This window comes from Dicentrarchus labrax, unplaced genomic scaffold (assembly GCF_905237075.1).
Source record: "Dicentrarchus labrax unplaced genomic scaffold, dlabrax2021, whole genome shotgun sequence".
NCBI classification, from domain to species: Eukaryota; Metazoa; Chordata; class Actinopteri; family Moronidae; genus Dicentrarchus; species Dicentrarchus labrax.
In genome coordinates this window covers 30228685-30246710 of record NW_026136705.1, presented here as the reverse complement: position 1 = coordinate 30246710, position 18026 = coordinate 30228685, and the positions used below count along the sequence as shown (strand labels likewise).

General features: G+C 40.1%; 1 protein-coding gene across 2 annotated transcripts in view; it reads left to right on the top strand.

Annotated features, from left to right (window-relative positions):
- ppm1e (protein phosphatase, Mg2+/Mn2+ dependent, 1E) overlaps nt 1–18026 on the top strand; it is a 45465-nt gene that overhangs the window by 823 nt on the left and 26616 nt on the right. The gene's annotated exons all lie outside the window — the stretch shown is intronic.

Below are 18026 nucleotides of genomic sequence, written 5' to 3'. Positions count from 1 at the left end.
CCGCAGCGGGAGCTGAGCGGTGCTGGAGGTCCACAAAAGGTGAACCCCTGGATTTGCGTAACAGCACGACGTCATCATGGCGTAGGAGGAGAGAGAGGGGGGGGGGTTTCGGGGGGAGGACGCCATCGCCATCACTGCTGAGCGCATCTTCGTGCAGGCTAAAAATAACCCACCGGTTACGTTATTAGCTTCAATCGTTACACTTTAAAAACCCACACAGAGAGAAAGTGCTGTGCTCTCCTTATTGTGCTTTTAATGTGACAGGCACTGAAAGTGAGGAAGATGAGGATGAAGAGGATGAGGAGGGTGAGGATGAGGAGGATGAGAGCCCTGAGCTCTGCTGCCTGGCCTGGTTTTAAATCTAAAATAGGTGCAGAAAGTGTGCTGGGGGAGAAGGAGAGGGTGGAAGGACTCATGTAGGGCAGCGAGTGGCAACTGGGGGGGCGGCTGCATGTACGGCCTCAAAGATAACACATAAAAACAGACTTATAGGAACAAAAATCTGTTCGTTTACAGGTTAATTTACGTTTATTTTACAGATTTTTTGTGTATTTTTAAAAAATATATTGAAATATTCTGTGAATTTACACGTCTTATGTAAAATAACGTGAAAAACTAAAACTAAATAATCATAAAAATGTAGATATTTACTGTTTATTTAATAGATTAAACTCTTAAATCCAAGTGTAATACTGTTAATACATTTATAAAATAATGTAAAGTTAGTGACAATTAACAGTATTCTGTAATTTTACATTGATTTGTTTGTTAATTGACAGATATTTTGTATAATTATTGAAGTTTTAACAACAGAAACGTTGAATAAATGTTGTTTATCAGCGTATAAGCATTGGTAAACTGTCCAAATACAGTTTTTATCAGTGAAATCAGCAATAATTACTGTAATTTCACAGATAATGACTCTTATTATAGTTCTATAACTTTTAAAATCTGATTAAAATAAGAAAAATCAAATAATAACAGCCCTCTGCTGTAAATGTAAGCGTGATTATTTGTATTATAGCAGAGTTCACCTGTATTTATAGCTCATTTTATAGTTTTTACAGTGTGAATATCTTTAATTAAACATTAAAAAGCCCCAAAAAATTTGATTTTATGTAAAATTAAAGCTAAAAACTGTATTTTAATTACAGAAAATCCTTCAAATCAATTCATTTCTGGTATTTTTTGGCGCTCCAGCTGCAGGTTTATTACCGTATTCTTTAATTGTTATATTTTTAGAGTGCAGTTGGGGGGGGGGGTGGAGAACATATGTTGGTGGCAGGATGGATCACATGCAGCCAGTTAGAGCCGTCAGGTGTTTGCTCAAACCTGTTGGAGCCGATCAGTAACTGCAGAGTCTCGCTGTCTTTTGTCACGATGTTGAGCTCTGATTGGCTGGTGGATATAAGGTCATTGAGCACCCCCGCCCCCCCTGCCGCCCCCCACTCACTGCACACACACGATTTACTGCTGATGGAGACGTCAGAATAGATGTGGTGCATTTATTGTAGATGTGTATCTGCATGCAGCTCTCAGTGTGGGAACTATATCACGGCTTTTATAAAGACACGAGCTCCCCTGAAAACACGATTTGTGACATTTCTGGCCTAAAATATCTGATTTCACAGCAGCTTTTATAGAAAATTGGGATGTTTTTAGGCTTTTTTAAGCAATGACACTGTGGGAAAGAGTAGAAATTGCAAAAATATTGTCATTTTAATGGATATTTCATATTATATTCCTGTAACTGGAGGAAGTTTGTGTAAAATAAGTGATTTTTATGAATTTTGAGCAGATAATTTCCTATTTAGGGAACTTTTTTATACAATTCTGTCTGTTTGATGTATTTCTTATTATTTTTAAAAGCTTCTTTTCTGATAAATTCAGTGTTTTTTTCTCCCTGACACTTGGTCATTGTTCTATTAGACACTTCACATTTACTATTCTTAACAAAAGTGAACCAACTGTTGAGTTTTAGATCCACTGTGTGTATTTTTTAGGTTTTCTAGCACGCCTTAAAACCAAGAAAGCCTCGCGACTCCGTATCAAGCTTTGGCGCCCCCTAGTGTTGTACATCTTCATCATGGATTATACGTAAACTTAGGCTACGATTCATGTACGATTTGTGCGTGAGGTAAATACTATAAATAAGCTATTCTTGGATCACCAGAAAATTGTGACGCATGTTGCGATGTTTGTAGGCATTGAAATTGCAGCAGAAAATAAATAGTTGCGTCTTTTTTTTTATATTTAATTAAAAAATCTAAGTGAACTCGTTCTAGTGAGAATAAAATCGACTGTTTGGAGGTTAAACGTGAGACGTCTGCAGCTCAGCAGCCTCCGAATGTCTGGACCTGCTGTTCACTGGGAGCTCCCAGTCCAACAGAGTCAGCTACTGATCCACTACAGCTGCTGGACTGGGGGGGCGTAACATTCATCGCTATTGAGTACCGCAAGCCCCTCTGTAGCTGCCTGTTTATACAGGAAATATGTAAATACGAGGAAGCAAACAGCTCTCTTGTTTCTGTTTCCGACTTGTTTGAGTCCATCCGATGCTGCAACCTTGATTGTAATCCCTGTAATACATCCTTTTTATACTTTATACACATTTCTTTCTGATAATATCACGACTTTTACTGATAATAAAGTCTATTTTACACTGTGGCATTTCTGCTTTCACTTAATTAAAGGATCTGAGTTCTTGTTTCACCACTAGAAATAATTCAGAAATAGTTTGTTTTTTAACAACTCTCTGGGCTCCCTGACAGCTACGAGCCTTTTGATGTAGAACAAAGCGGAAACAAGGCAGAAACATGTGATTACATGATGACCGGGTGTTGGGATTTGTTTCAGTGGACGGCTCTTCAAAGCGCACAAGTTAGATTGATGTGTGATTCCTAATGTCAGTTGTTTGGCTGGAAGCTGCACACACACTCACTTTAAATGGAGTCCGTCCAATCTGGCTTTGTGAAACGGCTATTAGTCAAAATAACTGCCGCTTTGTGAAATATCCCTCTGTCTCTCTGTTCTGGCACAGGTAGGATTTAATACAGTATATCTGGCTCGTTGGAGTCTGTGAATCACTCTTTGGCCGCTGTCCACGGAGCAGTTTATCTTAAAGAGACCCTACTGCTCCAGCTGCTCTCAAGGTCAACGGGGACACTCGATTTTAGATGTTTGCTCTGATTCTACAGGGGAGGAGGGGGACGGTTCAGTAAAATCACGAGGAATCATCTTCTGAGGAACGCGAATATCCCACACTGTCCCAGAAACCCAGAAAAAGCATCAGTCATTGCAGCAAACCGACGTTATTATTGAAGCCAGAGAGCGTGCAGAGGGCTGATGAGTGAATGGACAGGTCGGACATTAGTGCTGGAGATCCTACGAAGGTTCCCTGACGTTAACAGTGTGGTTTCCATATTCCGTATTTCTATAATAACGTATTAAATGTGATGCATTGTTATTGTGGAAGGGGGTTGTAGCTCCATTAGCTGTATGTATGGTTTACTTGTTGCGTCTTGCTGCTGCCTCTTGGCCAGGTCGTCATTGTAAAGAGAATCGGTTCTCAATTGACAATCTGGTTAAATAAAGGTAAAGTAAATAAAAAATAAAATAAGTCAGGGCTGTAGATACAGGGCGTAGGTCAGTGTTGTAGATACAGGGCATAGGTCAGTGCGGTTTTAACCGAGTAGACTAAGATGTTTCCCTGAATCTAACCGAGTAATAGTGTTTGGGCATACAGCTAAACACTTTTTGATTCACACTATAAAAAAAAAAAATGGAAGTTTACAGGATTTTTCTTGTTTATTTGACAGATTTTCCTGGATTTGTTTGTTAATTTTCACAACAAAAACGTTGAGTAAATGTTGTTTATCGGTGTATAAGCATTGGTAAACCGTCAACATACAGTTTTTATCAGTGAAAACAGCAATAATTACTGTAATTTCACAGATAATGAATTTTATTACAGTTACATATTAAAATAATAACAATCCAATAATAACAGCACTCTTCTGTAAATTTAAGCCTGATTATTTGTATCATAGCAGTGTTATCCTGTATTTATAGCTTATTTAATTGGTTTTAAAGTGTAAATATCTTTAATTACACAAGTTTTTATGTAAAATTAAAGCCAAAAACAAACTGTATTTTAATTATAGAAGATTACTGTATTTTTACGAGTCAGATATTTTCTGTTATTTTACTGTATTTATTTTGTGGCCCCGCTGCTGTTTTTTTACAATGTATTTTTTTTCCAGTGCACTTGAGCAGCAGTTTAAAGTGTTTTTTAACGAGTGAAACGAGCTGCGTCAAGTGTTTGTCTGGAGTCAAACCTGCAGACTTTTCCTGGTACAGGAGTTACAGCGAACACGGATCATGTATCAGCGCTCATTCAGAGCTGACACTCGATCTAATGTATCACTTATGCTCCTGCTGCCGGTCGGTTAAAGCTGCGTTCTCCCTGCGTTCGGGGGGCTCGCGGTCTCCCAACGTCTCTGATCTTTGTGTTTGACACTTCCTCACATCATATACCATCAGTTGTCATAGTAACGCCGACCCAGGCGTCCTGGCTCAGAGTAATAATGGTGTTTTGTAGTCAGTGTGAACACAGTAGGCAGCAGGCTAGCCATGTTTCAGGCAGACTGGCAGGTTGATAACAGTGTTTGAGACACAAGCAGGGCAGCAGCTTCTACGGATCTTATTTTGCTGCTCGATAAAGTTTAGAAAACAGAAAATCAATACCGTGAGAGGAAGTTAATGGATGCATTGGACTCTTTGAGTTGAGTTCAAGGTTTAATTAAGTAGAATGAACCCATTAATTAACATGAACCCAACTAAATCCACTTGAGTAAGACTGATATAGCAACCTGTAAATAGAAGAACTTAATTATCTCAGTAAAATTAATCTAATCGCACATCTGGATTAACTCCATTAATTGATTGATTAAATGATTCCAGGTTACAACCTCAGGTGAATAAATATTAGCTCAGGATGTTTAAATATTTATATATGTTTATAATATTTGTGATTATTAACCATCATAAAGCCCAAATATCCATCCAAATAATTCTTAATGATGAAGTGTAAAGATTTGTCACAGAAAAAACAACAGAAAAACGAATCGGCTACCATTTTGATAATCAATAATATTAATTTAAGTTACTTTAATCAGATAAACACATTTTAAATAAATTTGGAGAACTTCAATTAACTTAATATAATTAGTACAATTAACTTAATTTACCCAAATTACCGTAACAATAAATACTTGAGTTACTTCAACTTTAATACTTGAATGCCTAAATTGTTTGAGTTAATAAACTTATCAGGTTTAAAAGTTATTTTAACAAAAAAAAGTTAAAATAGATTATTTTAAGTAACACAAACAAATTTTGTAAATATTAGAGGTTTTTGATTAAAGCAGCTTTTATGACTAATTTTAAGACACTGACAGTTTTGTAAGTTACACAAACATTCCTAATTAAGTTATTTTAACTTTGTTACTTACTTAAAATGTTCAGTGTAATTAGATATTTTAGTTAAATTATCGTGTTTTACACAGGACAAATAGTGCTTCATTATACAGAAAGGACCAGTTTGTGGATCCAGTACCTTTTGAACATCAAACATGTAAAAATATAGAATAAAATCCTTCGGTAGCCACTTTTTTTTATAGTATACAGTCAATAGTAGCCACATATATAATATATGTGACCACAACCTATAAGAAAGCAATAAATTCCCTTCATCAAACCCTGAACAGTAACACTTTTAACACTGATATTCTGACATAAAACACATGGATATAATCAGGATCCTTATAAAAAGGTGAATTTAACAAGATTTTAAAATGCCATCAGACCCCAAACATGTGAAATAACCCAGCAGAGTTCTGGTTCAGATAAAGGCGCGTTTTGGTGCCAACCTGCAGACACGTGGGCCTCGGCGGTTGAACGGGGTGAGAACTTTTTCGCTGCCGGTTGTCGGAGCAGACTGACGGTGTATATACGAGTGTGTTGTTTGCGTGGTGGCCAGCATCCTACGTGGCTGTCTACTGTAGCTGCGAGTGTAATGATAGTTGGAGGCAGCAGCTCTGGTGATTCATCCCAACGTGTCATTAGTTTGTCTCTGGGTTGAACAGCTAATAATAGACTTCTGCAAGAAGAGAGATCCCCTCTGCGTTCAGAGTGTGTGTTAATAGGGGGCGGGTGAAGCACTTGGTGTGCTAGAACGAGTCTGGGGGTGTGGACAAAGCTTGTGTGTGTATATATGTGTGTGTGTGTGTGTGTGTGTGTGTGTGTGTGTGTTTAAAGTGACGCCGGTTAGGTTTTAATCCGTTTTCCTTCAGGCAGCTGGGAGACACATCTGAAAGGCAGAGGATGCAGTCGACTCCCCCCTGAACACAGTGTGATCTGGATGTGTGTGTGTGTGTGTGTGTGTGTGTGTGTGTGTGTGTGTGGTTGACAAGCAGCCATTACTGTGGGGGGGGGGGCCCATTCGTAAACCCACGTACGACACAAGAGAAATCTGTCCAGCAGGCTCCTGTAGAACCGGTTATATGAAAATACAGACCATTAAAATAAAGGTTATAATAAACTATATATATATAATGTGACATATAAAGGCCTACGAATAATCTGCTTCTGTGTCTGATCCACAAAATAAATATTATTTCCACCTTAAAATCCTAAAAAAAGGCGTCTACTTCTGTTTAATTAATAATTAATAATAATAATTATTATTTTTAACACAGATTAGCTTAGCACGTAGCATATCCAAGTACAGGAAAGGATAAAGTTATCATGGAGATTTAATAATTTAACATCAGCTAACAAATAATTCCCGCTGGGTTTAATCAGCGCGTTCACATCCGCGCGGTAGACGTCGGACAGAAGCAGCGGGTCGATGATAATTTAGTTTGATTCAGATAATAAATAACCTCCACTTCAACCCAAACTGTCTCTGCTTCCACTGTCGGTGTGAATGTGTTCAGTCGACCTCTCGAGAGGATGAAACTGGCTTCGCTTTCAAATCATTTCCGATCTTCTTAACGCCTCTAAATGGCCCCGAGGACAATTAGGAGCAATTGTTCTTTTGTACGTTGGCAAACTTGTCGTGTGCAAAAGGCCTTGTGGGGTTTATTTATTGCTCAGAGCTGAATTTCTTTCCTTTTAGCAGCAACACAACAATGATTTAGATTAAATTAGATACTTTTAAAACATGCATCACATTATTATTTGCTTCCCTTCAGTCAGGGAGCTTTTTTCACTTTAATGAGGAAAAAAACAACAACGTGGCGTTACATTGCAGAGGTCAGGTGTCAGAGGTCAGATGTTGGAGGTCAGATGTCTGCAGAGAAAACCTCCAAGGAGGAGACACAGACCACAGAGGCAGAGGTCAGATAACGTTTTTTCTTTATATAATGAGAAGTGAGAAGACTCGACGATGGAGATCCCCGTGATTGGTTAGTTTCGAGGAGACCAGACGGACAATAGTTTCATTATTGGGAGTTAAAAAGCTAAAATTGGAAGCCGTAAAAGACCCAAAAGTGACACAAAAGTGTGCGTTTGAGAGTTAATAACTTATTAACTGAAACAGCATATTGTTTGATACACAGTTACAATAAAGGTTGTTAGAAAATATAGAAAAATATTGTATTGAGATACCCGCTAGGTAGCAGAGCTGTGAATGTGAACTGAAAGCTACGTGATGTTGGATGTTACGGGTAGATTTTGCTCAGATTTTGTAAATATTGTGGACAGTTTTGCTAAAATTAGATGAGTTTGGTGTGTTGAGCTGGACGGACTCACTGAGAATGAGCTGTCAATCACAAGGTAGCCCCGCCCTAAAGCATACCCTGCTTTATGGTCTGTTTTACTCTAAATGGGACCATCAGTTACTAAATGAACATCATGCTGTATGGAAGAAGACTGAAACTAGAGACTGAGACCAGAAACTCATCAGGAAACTGTTTACTGAGCTCATAAAGGAAGGGAGAAGTCGGCTCATTTCTCCATAAGACTGAATGTTAATGAGTCCGCCCCCTGCTGGCCGTTACACAGAATGCAGGTTTAACGTAGTTATTATTGTGCTCGCCGTTACCAAACGGACATGGATTAAAATATCACAAAATATGTCTTTCCAACTGTTCTATAAATAGGGAAATGTGTTCACAATTTTTGTTATTGTAGAAACAAGGAATGTAAACACATCATTTGTTTGTTTACTCCACAGGGAACCTTTAAGTTCATTAAACAGCGGGTTTAAGACGCTGACCGGGTCACTGCGAACGCCCCTGCAGTGAGACCTTTCTCCTTCCTCTGTCACCTCTATAGTCTAACACAGAGAGAAAGATCAATAAGATCGGTATCAGCTCCTAAAATATTGATCACATCGTTGTTTACTCTTGAAATGAAACTGTTCGTCCAGATTACTGCGACGTCTCAGCGCTCTGAGAGTGTTTGTACTGACTGCTGATGAATTGATGATGACTTGAAGAGGAGTAAGAGGGGGAGTTAAATGACCCTCCACACACACACACACACACACACACACACACACACACACACACACACACACTCTCTCTCTGAGAGCTGATAGATAGTAATTGAAGGGAGAGCCTTTCTAGACCTCATTACACAGAAATGTCTCCCGCAGCTGTAAAGAAGTAGGGGTTAGATCCGGCTTCCTCCGGCACACACTCAAGTACACACACACACACACAGACACACTCGAGACACACACACACACACACACACACACACACACACACACACACACACACACACACTAACAGAGGAGCTGCTGGGGATTTAAACTGTAAACTGCGACATCACCACTGATGGAGCTGCATGACATCACGACGACCATCACAGCACAAAATCTCCTGTATGTTATTATTACAGGTAGTTTTGTTAAATGCAGAACAACGTCAAAGCCGCAATTGAACCTAAATGTAATTAATTACCTTCACATGATTTTGTTGAATTTATTGATTATTTAATTAATAGGTGTGTTGTGCAACCTGTTGATCAAATATGAGTCACTGAAAATTGCATTAAAGCAGACGTGGAGCTCTGGATGATTAAACTCTTTAAATTAAAGCTTTTTTTCAAAGAGGTGGATCACTGATGTTACTATTGTTTACCGTCCACTGCACCTCTGCTCTCTCTTACACAGTCAAACAGCCAGCTAACTAACTATCTAACCTATTTACCGGCAAAGTAAACGACGAAAACCTCTTGATTTGATTGGCTTTCTGGACCAAGTTAGAAAGCTGGAAAACAGTGACGCACGGTGCAACAGAGGCGCTGTACCAAAAGAAAACAGAGGTAAAAATACGAATTGCTTAATACATTCGTGTTGTGTATAGCGCTAATACACTGACACTGATACCCTACATACCCAGAAAGCTTTGTGGTTTCGAAGACCTCGTTTGAAAGGAGTTGATTGAATCGGAGCTCTTCTGTTCTAGTCCAGAGTCCCCCAGAGGACGGCCTCTGAGTTAGTGATTTGGGGACAGTGACATAGCTTGTCTTGTTGTCCAACACGGTGTCCAATTATATTTACCGATTATCGACTGTACCATTAACGTAGCTGAGCGGAGGGAAATATCTCCCATTGCCAGGTTGTATCTGCGGTTCGTCCTATTTACATATTCTATTACGTGAACGTGCACTGAAACATTATAGGACGGTGATGATTGTTCCAGGAAAAACTTTGATTGCAGAAAATGTCAGAGAGGAAACCGAAGTTCGAGAAGCTGAAATTGTAACTGAAATAATGCTCAGAAGTTGAAAACTAGTTAAATTCAATTTCAAGATTGGATTTCCATCTGTGAAATATAATTTAAAAGTCTGCGTATGATATTCAGATTGAATATTTGAAATGCAAAGCTACGAAGTTCAGATTCAGTTTGTTCTGGCACTAAAATGACTCCGTAGAGTAACTCAGCTAACAGAAAGAAAGACAGACGAGTGTCCACCCTCACTGTTACACTGTGTTTCATAAAGCCGATCAACCACACCGACGCTGGGCGACTGTCGGACCAGTATCACGTCCTCCAGTTCAAGGTCGAGCTCGCTTTGTTTGGAACAAGCAAAAACCCCCTCAAAAGGACCTCATTAATGGGGACTTCCCTCAGGCCAGTCCAGCAGAAGTAGGATGCTGCACAGGAGAGAGGAAACACTGCCAGCGCAGGAGCGTGTAGCAGCATTTAATGTCCGCCTGCCCACACACTCTTATCACTCCTACACTCCAGGGGCTGTATTCACACGTAGCTTGTGAATCTCAAAATTAGTGACCATTTCATCTGTAGTACCACTGAGCAATATGTACAGAATAAAGACCGTTTAATTAATGAGCGGTAAATACATTAGCAATAAAATAGCATTAAATCTGTTGACAGAATACTTTCTTTATTTCTCTCTGGGGAATAGAGTTGTTTTAACATTGTGTGTGTGATGTCGTGATCACAGCCCCAAATACAACTTTTTTAGCACTCTTTTTTCTGCAATAATTAAGGTTACGTCTGCACGTGCACAACTCAGTTTCCTGTAAACAAATGCAGTCCTACATTTGTTCTTATGAGCAGCAGGCTGGGGGACTGTGTCGTCTCTTATGAGCAGTTTCTTGTAATTCTTGTAGAGCCTTAGTTACAGAGGAACGAGTTTTATCACTCGCGTCCCCCTGGAATATGAATCGTGTCCCACTTGTGGACCAGTTTGTCATTATTTATGATTCTGTTGTGACCACAAATGGTCCGATGTGGGAGAACACTGCAGTCAAAGTTGCTCACAAATCATCTTGTCCTTCAAGAGAGTAGGAAGACTGCTCAAGGTGTAAGGAGGGTGACTTTCCTATAGCAGAGGAGAACATGGCTCAGTTTAAATGGAAGAGTTTGACTGTTGCCTTGAAAAGTAGCTGTTCAGAGTTTTCTAATTCTTTAGTCCATAAAATGACAAAACATTGTGAAAAATGCTCATCAAAACTTACCAGAGTTTAAAGTGACGTCTTCAGATTGCTTCTTTTGTCCAAACAATTTAAAAACTCCTAATTTTCTCTCATAAATCACAAAGTAAAGCAGCAAACACACATTTAAGAAGCTGAAACCAGCAAATATTTGACGTTTCTGTTTGAAAAGGGGACTGAAAGGAAACATTTTCAAAATAGGGAGAGAACAACAAAAGCAGTTTCAGGATGTGTTAAAGGAGCTGGAGTTAGAAAGAGCAGCGATATGATAATAATGTAGAAAAAGGGAAAGCTGGTGGCTCACCTAAGGCACACTCACACTGAGCCAAGGATTAATTTAGGACTTTATTAGTTGGGGCAGAACACTGACCGGGTTCAACCCACACTGGATTAGTTTGACTTCTGGAGCACCTTGCATTCACCTTCAGTTTACTACTTTACAACCGTGAGAGCACCCGGCCCTTTTTATTGATCTGTAGTCAGGTTTTTACACTAAAATATTTTGTTACAGAGGTGGTTTGGTCTGTGGGTGTCTGCAGCACAGACGCTACTGAATCATAGAAATGTAGGAATACAGTTTCATATATAATCCTATCCAGCATGAGAGATATAGTACGGGGCTTGAAACGTTTTCAACACCTTCCCAAAACTCACAAGGTGGAGTGCTAACATCGTTTCCCAGCAGCCACACCGACTGGCTGCCTGCAGATGTGTATTCAGACCTTTTTTTTATTTATCAGCCTTGTGAGCACAGATATCGATCCATATTGATTATCTCCGAATGCTAGATAATCTGCCTGAATCGGTCTACAACTGGAACAGAGACAGCAGAGTTCCTCTATGAACTCTAAACATGGCTCCTTGTCTCTTTGATCATTAGGGTGACACTAACGCTATAATATATAGTAGTATTTATTGTTTATAGTTTATAGAATATTATAGATCCGAGATGAAACTGTCAGGATGGGACTGAGAGTAAAACGCACAATTACAAATCCGTCAGCACCCCGGACTCTAACTTGCATCAACCTTGGTCAGATAAAGACTAAAGGGGCCGTACAGCTTTTGTTCGTACATTATTTTGATTGGAGACACACAAAGAGCGCGCTCAAAACTGAAAGCAACGCTGTCGGAGCGTGCATCCCCTGCAGCAAACGCACCACAGTTCATGTGACAAGAATCAACCAATCGCCTCCACAGGACCTGCTGTGCAAGGATCTAACAACATCTGGTTGAAAGGTCAGCCAAAGAAAGGATGAGACATGGCGGACGTCTCATTCTAAGGTCACAAAAACATAACGATTCCTATTTTCAGGTGATTACACTCCTTATATTCCATTTCTGCTAATAAATCAAAATAAATGTTACACACTGGCCCTTTAACGTGATATTTAGGGCTGACGAACCCACACAGTGAGTCTCTCAGAGGGCCGTAAATGTGCTTCAAGTAGTTGTCAAAGCTCCATCAGACTCCAGCGGAGAAACAAAGCGTCTGGTTAGCTCTGACAACCTCGTGTAGGTGGTCTTACAGCCGCTGCTCCTCTGGTGTGATTCTATCAGAATGTGAGGATGTAGTTGGGGGTTAGAAAAGTGCTGAATAATAGTCGTGGTTGATCTTCTCTTTATATAACCATTCCCGCTCAATCAGAAATGTCAACAATTGGCAGCGTTCGCGGGTTGGAAGCGGCGACGGTTCTCGTCCTTTTTGGTCTGCACAAAGAGGAATGGGAGTCTGAGGGAGGGAGGGTGTGAAAGCTAAAATATTTAAGGTGTTAAAAGTATTTTTTGGGGACATTTCTTGCCTTTGCTAGAGAATCGACAGTTGGAAAAAGAGACGGAGGGAATGTCATGCAACAAAGGACTCTAACATTGTGGTTAATAGTAAGGCGCCCCGAGCTATTCATTTAATAAAAGAGGTCCATTAGCCTTCAACCAGCAGAATGAAGCTGTATTCACGGAGCCGGGGCTCTTGAGCACATCTGACAATATGTTCTCCTTTCTGCTTTAATTAGAACATCAAAGGTCAAGGCTCGACTAGACCCAGCAGATGCTTCAATAGCAAGCATGGAGGAATGTACTGCGTGTCCTACCACAGCAGCTGATCCAGAATAAAGCCGCAGTCCAGACCTCAAAATGGACTCTCTGCTATCTGCAGTGAGAGCAAAACGTTAGACGATTTTGTCACCTTACAGCAGACAAATCAGACCATCCGCTGAGGTCCCACATGTACTGTCTCAGAATGAAGTGACCTCCTTTTTGAGCTGAACTAGTTTCAGAGACAATGAATGCAGCTCTCATCACATTCAGCGAACATAAACCAACATCCGCTCACTCTTGTGATGTGCTGCGTCTCACCCCCGTGAAAAAAAGCATCACAGCCGACGCCGACCCCCCGAGCTTTAAATGAAAGTCAACATCCAGCACGAGAAGAGCGTTTGCATGGAATTTTTTGAAAGTCCTACTTTTTTCACACTACCATCTGTCTGTCTGCTGGCTTTTCACTGTTTAATCAGAGCAATACGAAGCCAGGAGATTTGGTCCCCCTAGAGATATACATCCTCTGAGGCTTCTGGGAAGTAACTGTATAGCTTTCTAGAGCACCTCTGAAAATTGAAGTGGTATGAGGCTCCGTCAGCCTCCTTAAAGGGGTTTTTCTGTGACTTTGAGGCATCCTGTCTTAGAAAAACGTGGGCCTGGCGGTGCATGTAAAAGAAAATAAGTGCTCCTTTGGGTGTTTTAACTCCACCCATCCTCTTTCCTTCTTGTTTTGACAGTGTTTTTCCAGGCACCCATACAACTTCCTCTCCTGTTTTGCCTCCAAGCTCTGGTCTGGGCTATCCCAGCCTTTGAAATTAGTTGCAGCAGTAATCCCTTAATCAGAGTGTCTTGCTGGGATTACCACAGAGGGCAGCCTCAGTTACTGCCCTCCAACCACCACTGGCAATTGTTGAGCCGGCAGTATTTGATTTACACGCCATCCTGCAGCTTGTACAACCATGAAACCATTATGTTAAACTGTATGTCCACTGCAAGGAACACTTTGTTTTGTGTCATGAAGCCATAAGAAGTAGTTAACCTTAGTTGGAAGCCACCTTGCAATTATCCAGTTTTATCACCAATAAATTACTTAGAATTTGCCTTCAGTCTTTGTACATTTAGGCCTACTGGTTTGTGGTCACTGGTCATTGTGAGCGAGTCCCTATAGCTCGGTCCTGTGTGCGTAATTCCTTTGTGTCCGATAGCGGCAAATAGGCGCTTTTGTTTGGGAGACGCAGTAGTTTGTAATTATTTTTGGCTAAGTAATTAGTTTTGCGAAACTCTTACCCCCAAACTCTTGCACAGAAACGGCATAGGTAATCCGAGTCAATTTTCAAAATAAAATACCCTGTGCACACTATATCACAATGATGTGAAGTGGACAAAAACACTGTTTGTTTCCTTTTTAAGTACAAAATTGACAAATAAACCTTACTGGGCTGTCAGTTATAATGTTTATTGAGCTCTGAAAGAACTAAAGGGAGTTGTACTATAAGGACGTATAGTTATACCCTCCTATAACTAGAGAGGCAGTCCCAGCATGCACTGGGGGGAGTGCAGGGAAACACTCAGGACAGTCTATCACAAGTAAAGCCACATTTGATTTATATAGATTAGACAGATTAATATTGTAAATCACAGTTTGTGTTAGGGGGCTTTACACTCCCTCTGTCCTTAAACTCTCCATTTAAATAAAGAAAAACTCCCCAAAAAAACCTTTTTAACAGGAAAGAGCCACAGAGGAGGGATCCCTCTCCCAGGACAGAAGGTTGAGACTCACTCACAGTCTCCTGTTCATCACAGCCGTGGGAGGAAGGCAGAGCACCCAGAAGCAAACCATGCAAATATTGAGAGAACATGCAAACTCCGCACAGACAGGACCGGGACTTACAACTAAAGCCCTCTGTGCCACGAGCCATTATCCTGCTTTTAATAAGAGGGATTTTACATCAGGTTCTGCATGTGAAAACATTCCTATAATGTGTTCTGCGGCTGTGGACAGGCTTTGTCGAGTGTGAGACAATAAATGTTAACAGGGTCGTCTAACTTTGAGCTTCGAAACAGCAGATTTTTATCAGAATCTCTGTCTGTTTTGGACTAGAAAGAGCATTTCTTTCATCGGTCTGTCTGTTCCTGGAGTTTACTTTCTCTCTCTACCTTCACAGCGTTGTTGTCGGTTCATGGTTTGTAACTGTAACACTGGACTGTAAAAGGATCGAGAATCACTCGTCTTTCCAGCAGTGGCTCACACTGATGTCTCTAAAACAGGCGCCTTAATTAATGTCAGCTCTGGAGAGGCCCCATTTTTGGAAGTGCAGTGACCTTCAAAAGTGTGCAGTGTCCTCCTTTTTCCCTCCGACAGCATTATGGATCGACACTTCTGTGGAAGCTTTTCCAGCCGGCTGCTCGGCGTTCACACAAGGTGCCCATAATTCAAATGATGAGTCATATGTTTGTGGCAGATGCAAAGCAGTCGGGCTCACATTATAGTCCAGGATCCCTACCCTACCCTGTCTGACCTTGAGAAAGGTAATTTAAAATAGGGGATTAAAATTAATATTAATTAAAATAATTAATGTACCTGGAGAAAAGAATAACACATAAAGGTCAAAAAGATTTCATCATGTTAAACTCGAATTAAACACATTTTAGGGTTTATTGTATATTAATTTGAAGCTGTATAAGGAACAATAATGAGGTTGTGTGTGTGGACCATCATCAGCCCACCATTTTATTTAAATATTGGCTGTGTAGTTAAAAGTGCTGCTATCTTTTGGGGTCATTTGTGCAACTTGCACATTTTTATTTTTAGCATTTAAGGTGACAGAACTGACAACATACTGATGACGTAGCTATGTTAAATGTATTATAAGTAACATTTCAGCGTCATCTCCCCTTTGTGCCTGCGTCAGCTTTGTGGTTGTCTGCCAGAAGCTGTCATACATTGACTGTTTATCCAGTCTGAAGCCACATTTTTAGTTTTTTCAGTTTAGATCTTGGTGCTTTTTAACTCTAGGTTTGAACCGGATGAAGGATTTTAGTCATCAGACGTCTGGATCTTAAGTTATCAGAGAAAGAGCTAACGTTAGCAGCAACTCGGCTCGCAGCCCCTCCGGGACGTCCTTTGTCTGTCCAACAGCGTGGGAGAAGCAGTGATTTTAAGGTGGAACTGCTTTATTCAGTGTTTTTAGTCTGTTTGTTTCTGAGAGGAGGAGACCTCTGTGGATGATTGGACTCGGTTTGTCAATCCGAAACCAAAAGATATTTAATGTACAAGTACACAAAGCAGAAAAAAAGCTGATATTCACATTATAAAAGATAAAAAATAAGAAGATGGTTTGATAAATGTAAACAAATTGTTTCAGCACTACTTTTAATACGAATGTGTTTTCGATCACATTGTGTAAAGCTGACATTGTGATGTGAGGGTGGTATAAGAGGAAGGTTTGTATCCAGAATTGAAAAGGTTAATCCTCTGGAGAGTATTTAATCTCAGTCTGTGTTTCAGAGTTTAATATTACTTTTTATTTTGGCCCAATGACGGCTAATTTTATGTAAAATGGCTCAGTGTGAATAACCGAGAGGGAGAAAGACAAAAGAATGCACTCTGGTTCAGTGTTGTGCTGAAATACTCTAAAACACTCTAAAACATTACATAAGGAGTGAGCTGCTTAACATTTTCTATAATTTTAATTACAAAGTAAGGATTTTTAAATTTCATTCAAGGCTGTTTTAGTATTACGGGGTCGAGGTTGCTTTTATTTAGGAGGGGTTTCACAAACAGCTGTTTTCTGAGCCACGGGTGCCACGCCAGTACGCAGGGAGCAGTTCACAATCACCAGCATTTCACCCTCTAAGCTATTTAATGCTCCGTTTAAAACAGATGGTTGAGGACAGGATTGCATCAGCAGGTTGAGGCTTGAAGTGAAGATTTCCCCCTTTGATAGCCTTGAAGGAGATCTTGTGGGCTGGGCGATGTCATAGAATACACAGAAAATATGATAAATGATAAATGAGTCAATTACAGAGGAAATGTTTGAAGCTTGGCTGTTTTCCCAACAGGGAGGACGAGGTGTTCAGTGCTTGAAATAACAAACATTTAAAGCTCCAGTGTGTAACATTCAGGAGAATCTAATGGTAGAAAAGTATAATAATATTCATAAGTATGTTTTCTTCAGTGTAAGTTAGGTTATTGATATCTTCTAGTGGCGGGGTCCGCCATGTTAAACCGCCCTGTTTCTACAGTAGCCCAGAACAGATTCAACCAAACGTTGGCCACCGTATTTTCTCCCTCACGCTTGGAAGGCGAGTTGTATTCAGTTGGTTGCAACTTCACCACTAGATGTCACTAAATCTTACACACTGGTCCTTTAAGTGACGTTTTACCTAAACTTAAACAAACAAACGTTTCATCGTCCTTTTCCTGCACATCCAAAACTAACATTTGCTGTTTCGAATGTTGTTAAATGTCGTGAAAATCGAAAAATGCGTAGATATACATACAAAAGTCTTAAACATGGCACACTATTTATACTCCGTCCCGTAATATCACATTGGAACGGAGATCTTCTCGTATAATTCTTGAAAAAAGAAAGCAAATTAACATATTTCCCCCAAAAAATTACAGCTATTCCTTTAAATTGCAGGAGCTAAATATGTCAAAATAGAAGGAAAAACAGGATATTTCAAGTTGATTATTCACAGACAAACAGTTGTTAATGTTGTTGTTGTTATTAAGGGAGAGCTTTAATGGGAGTAAATGCTGTGATGTTGTTAAACCAGTCATAAACTGGTCGGGATGTGGCTCACGCAGACACAAACACTATTGTTTATGTGAAACTGGCTCAATTAAAAGGAGCTTCCAGAGATAGTTCAGGTCAGGACATGATGTGGCTCCCCTATAGGCTCTCACCAATCCACCAATGATCCAGCTGGTAGATTACATAATACTGCCTTAAGGCTTTGTGCAGAGCGGCACTGACTGGGCCTGCTCAAAAAACCTCAGAGGGAATTA